Consider the following 7,743-nt stretch of genomic DNA (forward strand, 5'->3'; position numbering starts at 1 on the left):
CTATATTTTATTGCGCTACATACTATACAGCCACGACAAGCAATACAGAGGGATAATTCCTAGGTCCTCAAGTTTCCCTAAAGGACTGGGAAAAGTAATTGTCAAAAAATTGGTATGTTTGTTTACAGAATAATATGATATAAGCTTTTCAGTAAGAACATGGAAAACAAAAGAAATATTTCTAAGGTCAGGTATAACGTTAAGGAAGCAAGACATTATGTTGGGAAATGTGTGGAAAGCTTCATCTTAAGTTCACTTGGAGCCAGTTTTAGCTGAAGAAGAATTTATGAAGCATCATTAAAATTCCTCTTTTCAACCTTCCAGCATGTTCTCTTCCCAGAAAAATAAGTTTTCCAAAATGTGATAGATATACATAGTAAGGAATACACCTAAATATAAATGCTTAACTGGGGTTTCACAACACACATTTGTATAAATTATAGAGTTTTTCTCAAGAATTTGCAAACTTACAAATCTTTCCACAAATTATCCTTGAGAAATCATTATCTGGAATTCAGCCTACAGCTCTTGACCTTTGAGGTGCTGTCCATCTTTCCAGTCAACATCATAGTCACATATTGGCATAGTGGATTCTGCAAGCACAAGACGTTTCCTGGTAATTTCAACTGAATTCTGGTGTTTTAACTGTTAAGTTAAAAGAAATGCTTTGCACATTTGTAGGAAGAAATGCAAATCTTGCATAGTGAAATTCAGAACAGAGCACGAAAGCGCAGGTAACATTAGACATATGTTTTCTTGAACTGGGACTTCAGTTTTTAACACAAAGAAAATAAATTAATTTTCAGTCACTCTGAAGAATAATCCAAAACTGATTGTAGCTAGCATTACCCCTTTCCGTGACTTTCCTGGGCTTGTACCTATCTTTCTTCCTTGTGACTAAAAAACAGAATATCCACCTTATTTTGAGTTTCTCAAGGAGTGAAGGGAAGCTGATTTGTGCTACAGATATAGTCTAATATTATTGTGACGTATTCTGTTGCTCATGAGTGTTCTGTAGTTGCGTAGATTATGTAGTTTAAAAAGTGAAAGAACAGCATTTTGAAAGGGAGAGTTTTTAGATTTTGTTGGACAAAACCAACTCTCATATCTTGTAAGTGGAAAATGTTAAATCTACTTGATCCAGTGCATTATCCAAATTCAGTAAACCTTTGAAGGTTTCAGACAGTTCACCCAGTTTTTCCTAACATTCCTGTATGAGGATTCAGTATCCTTGGTCTCTGAAACCACTTCTACAAGGCACAGTGTATTAAACTTTTTAGAGATTATTTGTGGAAAAATGGTTTCTTTGTCATTCAAGATGTGTTTTTAGGCCTATAATTTCCTTCAAGTGAGCACAATTCCGCTAACAGCAGTATATTATTTTGACAGTAAGTCAGTTGGCATAAGACTTCATTGTGTATGCCTTTTGTTTATATAATCCTTCCTAACAGTAACAAGGTGTTTACTGTTCAGCAAACACATTTTATTTTAACTGCCAACAGTAAAACTGTCTGATAAAGTTTGATTTAACTAAAGAAAGCAAGTTCTCATTTAGCCCAAATAAATCCATGGTGCTACAGACAGCTGTTTGGAGTACATAATCCCCCAAGCTCTTATAGCAAGGCAACTCTTGCTATTGAATGAGCGAGAGAGAGCAGGCTCAGCTGTTCAGGATGTGCTCCATTACAACTGTAATCTATAGCATCGTACTGCCATATTGTGAAAGCATTACTCACATTCAGCAGCAGTGAAGCAAATACTCCTCTGACAGATGCTCTGCAGACTGACAGCTGACACCCTAAGCTGAGCTCTATAGATTTTTCACTAAACACATCCTGCAGCCCGGATCGATGTCTGGCTGTCTGCTTCCCCCTGCTCTCCTACGAAGAGATCAACATCTAATACCATTTCTGCAAGATTCTCAGGGAGTTAACTGTCTCCAAGTGGAAAAAGTTCAGATTTCAGAGAAACAAAGAATGCTTCTCAAAATAACAGCATTTTGCTGCTTGAGAGAAAAAGAATTCATAAGCCTAAAGGCATTTTTATTCCATTTTATGGCTGACTTTATCCTGGAGAAATTTGCCAAAGAAATCTGATTTTTAAGGCTGTTATTGTAAAAACTTTTGAGAGCACCACGGGAGAAATAGCTGATCTGTCATATAGAGTCCAAAAAAGTTGTCTGTAGCAAATGAAAAGCAAAATAGACTCCAGTATTTGCTTCCTGCCAAAATCAGAATATGTAGCAAGAGTATGTACACAGACAGAAATCAGGATGTGCATGATAAGCCACTGCTGTACTTATACTCTAAAGAAAAAGCTATAGAATGAATCATTTTACCTTAACAGCTATAGTAATCTTCTAACCTTAACCTCAAAGCACTGGTAAAGTAGTTTACTTTGCCCCTCCCCCTTTGTTCTTTTATACAACTGCTTCATTAAGACTGTTCCTGCTCCCATCGAAGACACCGGCAGAATTCCTGTGATTCACTGAGAACAGAAGCTGGTCCATAAAGCAGTTGTGGTTTGGAAAATGTTTTCAGGAAAGATAATCAGTTCAAAGCTGAAAAGCAGTCACTTACCTGCAGTGAACATAAGGAACAAGCCCAGAAAATAATACAAATTGGTTTTGAAGTATATCAAGGAAGGTTTCATTATAACCTCTCTGGTGGAATTTAGGGGCATTTGGGTTGTGTTTTGTTCTCTTGGTATTATTTGTGCCACTTTCAAACAGTCTTGATTCCAGTATTATAACCTTACATCAGATCTGGAAGTTTCTGGCAGGGCAAATAGCACATGTTGCTTGGAAAGACAGATGTCTGTGCCTTCTTGCAGATGGATTACTAGAGTAAATTGCAAAGAACTTAAATTCTTCCTTCTGACTGAGGAGGTTCATGTTCTGAAAGCACATCTTGTGGCTGCTTTTCGACTTTCAGTGCGTTGTTTCACTCCTTGTTGTATCTTTACACTCACATAGCATTAGAATTTTGCAAATGTATATATGAAAGGTAAATGGTTTTGTGATGATGTCATACTTGAATGAAGATTACTCATTTAAGTGTGGTGGGTTGACGCCCTAACCCTTGAGCACACCATGACATGAAGGAAAGTAGACACTCTGTGTCTTCGCATTGTCATATCAGAAACCTGAGTTGTCTCTACAACACCAGCCCTGATAACAACAAAAATTCCGTTCAAAATCACTCACCTTCTGCAATATTTGCTAAAAAATTATAAAAATATTTCCTGCTCTTACAGCAGCTTTGCTGATGTAAGTGAATTTGTATTGAACATCTCAATGCACAGTGTTACATACCTGTTGGGATACTTGTATCAGAACTGGGCCAGCAAAGTCCTCAGTGCATTACAGCTTAACTGATGCCATGCTTGAATACATGGTGTATCTAATTTATAAATGAAGAAGATTTACAGGAAGATGTCCTTGTACAGGAATACACTGCTGTAACATAAGTATATACCATTACTTAATCAATAAAACCGTACATTAAACATTGTACACTGAGAAGAGAAAGTATTTAAAGATAATTACCAAATCATTGCACTCATCAAAAAATCAACAAAACACAACTTATTCAATGGATTAGAGAGATCTTTGTCAGAAGGGTATGCCCTTGCTTCAAATAAACTGATATAGCTCTAGTTAGGCAAAATCATTAAATTGCACTGCTTCATATAAGGAGCTATTAAAATCTCATCCATTTAGATAGCTGAAAGCAAAGGAATGTGCGGTCCCAAATTAAAAACTGGCAAAGAGCAAATTTGGCTTGCAAGGAGATATGAGACACACTTGGCCCATAATCATATTGCCCAAATCATGTATCTTGTCACAAAATCATCCCAACAGTTCAGAGACAGTTTCAGACTTTATTTGATCCTTTTAGAATCAGAATAAGCAGTTTTTATAGGGTCCTATTTCCCCTTTAAAGTCTTTTATAGCTGTTACTGTTACACATTTGACAGCATCACCTCCAGTGATCATTCTCCTGCTGACGCTGATGTTAGCGTGCAAACAAAAAATTCTGGCCATAAATGGTTTAATTGTTGCAGTTGGGCTTATAACAGAATCTCTTCCAAATAGGGAAGATAGAACTAGTGAGCCTTTAAAATTATTTTTGCTGTGAGAAACACTGTTCTCATGAGTCTGTCTAGATACAGGTCTGTGTAGGCTGCCTTTTAGTCATAAACACATGTAAGAAAAAATTCAGGGTACATTTTTTTCTAGTTCCACAGTAACCTACTATAGTAATAATGTTCCACTTTTTAAAGCAGCTTCCAGATAAGAATTTCAAGGAATTTGCAAATGATGATGCCATTTTCCAAAGCGAGAAATAATGATAAATAGCCAGCTGCTTAGAGACAGCCTTGTCCAGTCATTGACCTTAACACAGCTGCAGCAAGGGTTCATGTAGATTTGGGGAAGAAAGGTGTGCTAGGACTTCATCAGCATGCAGGCATTTCAGGGGCTTAATGCCAAGGGCACCACTGGCTCCTGGCCTGTAGTCCCCAGAGCTCCCTGCTGAAGGAGAGCAGCAGATGACATGCTGACCATAAGGGCTTGCTGCATGGTCCTGGAGTGCTCTACTTTGCCTGGAAAAGCAAGCACAGAGCAGCACAGAAAGGCAAGGAATTCGTACTCTGTGCTGAGACTCAGCATCTTCCTCCCCAGAAGGCCTGGAGAAACAGAGACACAGTCAACAGTTTGTCAGTCCATATTCTCCCTGGTCTCTCCTCAATCCCTCCAGCAGAGCAGAGGGTTTGATAGAGGATGTTCTCAAAATACTGCCTTTTTCCTCAGTGGATCAGAAAGGCAGCAAGGAAACCGTGAAGGGGAGGAACAACCAGCAGCAGTTGCAGTGGCACTGGGACCCAGTGTCAACACACTAGTTATGAAACAATCCACTTAAAGATGCAAGTGAGAGCATATATGCACCAATCAACCAAAACAAAAATTAACTTCTCAGCAATGTTTTTTCCTAAGGCTTGCAGTCACTATGAGGACTCAGATATTAATGAGGCTGTTGCTCTAAGCATCCTGAACACTCGAGTCAGACTGACCTTGGCCGGACATGGCAGCCTGTACAATAGGCTTTGTATCTTCTTGTCTTTCTACAGATCTTGCAGAAAACATTCACACCTGCATGGAGCATGTCTGTAGAAAAGGCATGAAAATCTTCACTGATATTTTCAAGCATTCAAAATAAGTAAGGCTGAAATGAAACATTATGCCTGAAGGGCTGGCACCAGCCTTTAGAAAGACTTAATACTACTTCAATTCTACTGGGGGGGGGGGCTGAAATATTTTGAAAACTTTGACTGATGTGTAGGAGGGTGGCTTTTATTCTCTTGTAGTGAAATACACCATCATCAGCACCTGAGAATAGAAAAGTATGTCTCTGAATATCTCATTTGAGGATTATTTTTTCTCAAAGTTTGGTAATCCCCAAAATGAAGGACTTCTCTCATACTTAGAAATTTCCTAGAAGAGTCTTTATAACCTTCTTCATAACCATCAATCTCTACCATTATATTAAAACAAATTATGTTGAAAGCTGTTGAGAACAACTTACATATACTAAATACAGCCTATAGAAATTGTGGAGGAAAAGTAACAGGAAAGATAGCATGCATGACTATAAAATAATTTAACTCTCTTAGAGAGGAATCTGGGCATATCTGCTTTATGTGTGTGCTGCAAACACTATATTAACTGTGGCAGTAGAAGTACATCAAACAAGAACCAGATACATCACAGAATTCTTTACTGCTCAGATTTTTATATTAAATCTCGCAACTGGCTTTATATTATTGTTGTTTCAAAATCTCTATGAGTTTTCTGGTCCTTGTCTTCAAGATTGCACACATGTGATTAACAGCCGTGCATTCTCAGGGAGCATGAAGATCTACTAAGTTCTGCAATATTTTCAGGTCTGCCCATCAGCTTCCAGCTCTTTAATATATACTCATTATTGTTATAGATGCAGTATGTATTGATTCTTTGAAAAAAGGTTAGAAGTGGAAGAGACCCACCATGCCAAACACTGAGACAAGGTTAAGATGTCAGACATTTCACAATCAAGTACCTTTAGGCCATTTGACATTGCTGGGTGTTTTCTTTAGTTCCTTGAGGAAATTATTTCATCACCCAGAAGAGCAAAGCATGGGGGAATTTTTACCTGAAACTTCACACAGGTTTTCCTTGTCCAAATTAAACCATTTCATCTGTGTGGAGCTACCAGTCAATAGCTCCTCCTTCATGCAATTTAAGACTGCAGAAGAGAAGACTGGAAAAATTACAGCCAAGCATATTATTCTTGTGCCAGTGCTTCAGCTGCATAGCTTTCAGTGTGAACCTCACACGTAGTCTCTCAGGAACCTGTAGCTGGTACAAGAAAATTTTATTTCACATCAAAAGCCACTATACTTCTATTTTATATCTCTTGCATATACACAAATACATAGAGTCTTAAACCGAATTAGACCAAAGAGGTCATATGCACATCCTTAGAGAGAGAAAGCTCAGTCCTGACAGTATTATATGTTTTGACTTCAGCTGTGTGCATGTTTATAGAGGCATATGCATGTGTGTTCTGTCATCATATGGTATCACTGCATTCAGGACAGCTGAAGCTATAAGCTTATCCTTTCTGCATATTTATGTGACAGGAATGTGGAAGCTCTCCGATTAAACAGAAGTTTCACAACAATCTTCTTCAATTCTCTCCCACCCAGAGAGAAATGTTTTCTGCATTTCACAATCAGCACTTCAGCATTTACAACATATCATCTCTCCCTCTTTCTAGATTGGGATTTCTGAGCCCCTGTTTGGAGTATAGTGCATGCATCCATTTCTTCTGTACATGGCCAGAAAGGATGAGCCACAATCTTTCCTGAGCTTGAATGCACTCCCCTCAGAAGTCCTGTATAAGTACCTGAGAAGAGAAAGTCTTTGCAGGTTTCTAGGGTTTCTTTTACCCCTTTATCCAGAAGCTGTTGGTCCAAAACTTCTCTTCACTCAGAGTCTGCACTGTAACAGATATTAACAAATGTTTCTATGAAAAGGGATTTTCAGATGAAATCACCTAAGAAACCAAGAGAAGTCTTGTGACTGCTCTACCTGGGACCATTTTGTGCCTGGAATAAAGTGCCCATCTTTACATTGTCACAAAACAGGAGAGCTCAGCATGCTTAGTATGCTGCTTTTTTTTTTTTTTTTTAAGTAAATGAAAACACCACTAAAATGGAACAAGGCCAAACTCTCTGCAGTGAAAGAAAGAAACCAACTGTGTAGACTTCAGGGTGCAGATCTGCATCTGTAACGGTAAAAAATGTGGCTGAATGTTTTCCTGATCTCATTTTTTAAAACGTGTTTATTTGATTTTATTTTACCAGCAAATTTATGCAAGTATGATTTTTATGTAATAATCCCCATATTTTTTTAATTACCTTGCCATAAAACCTGAATAACTCTCCCTACTTTGATCTCCAACACATTCTGGAGAATACTGCACCAGGCATGTCTAAATCAGTTAAGCCATGCACAGAGCTGTTCCTGCAGGGAAGCTTTCCCACATCAGAAGATTGTGTAATAAAACTTAACACAGCTCATTAATTTTCTCTCTTAACCAATGCATCTGACAAGAAGTGACTTTGAAAACCTAAAGGAATGACACAACTCTTATGCTTTGCGTGAAACATCTGTTTTAGCTCCTTTGCTATTACATTGAC

The 7,743-nt window shown here is 38.1% G+C and overlaps 1 long non-coding RNA gene across 1 annotated transcript; it reads right to left on the reverse strand.

Moving 5' to 3' along the window:
* Positions 1 to 476: 476 nt before the first annotated feature.
* Positions 477 to 3,451, reverse strand: LOC114062258. The gene is made up of 3 exons (XR_003572329.1): positions 3,314 to 3,451; positions 1,737 to 1,880; positions 477 to 593 (listed from the first exon to the last, which is right to left on the reverse strand). It is a non-coding gene; the product is annotated as an uncharacterized LOC114062258 (long non-coding RNA).
* Between the last annotated feature and the right edge of the window lie 4,292 nt (positions 3,452 to 7,743).

This window comes from Empidonax traillii, unplaced genomic scaffold, assembly GCF_003031625.1.
Source record: "Empidonax traillii isolate 1590-97213 ecotype Southwest subspecies unplaced genomic scaffold, ASM303162v1 scaffold391:size1093220, whole genome shotgun sequence".
In the NCBI taxonomy this organism is placed as follows: Eukaryota; Metazoa; Chordata; class Aves; order Passeriformes; family Tyrannidae; genus Empidonax; species Empidonax traillii.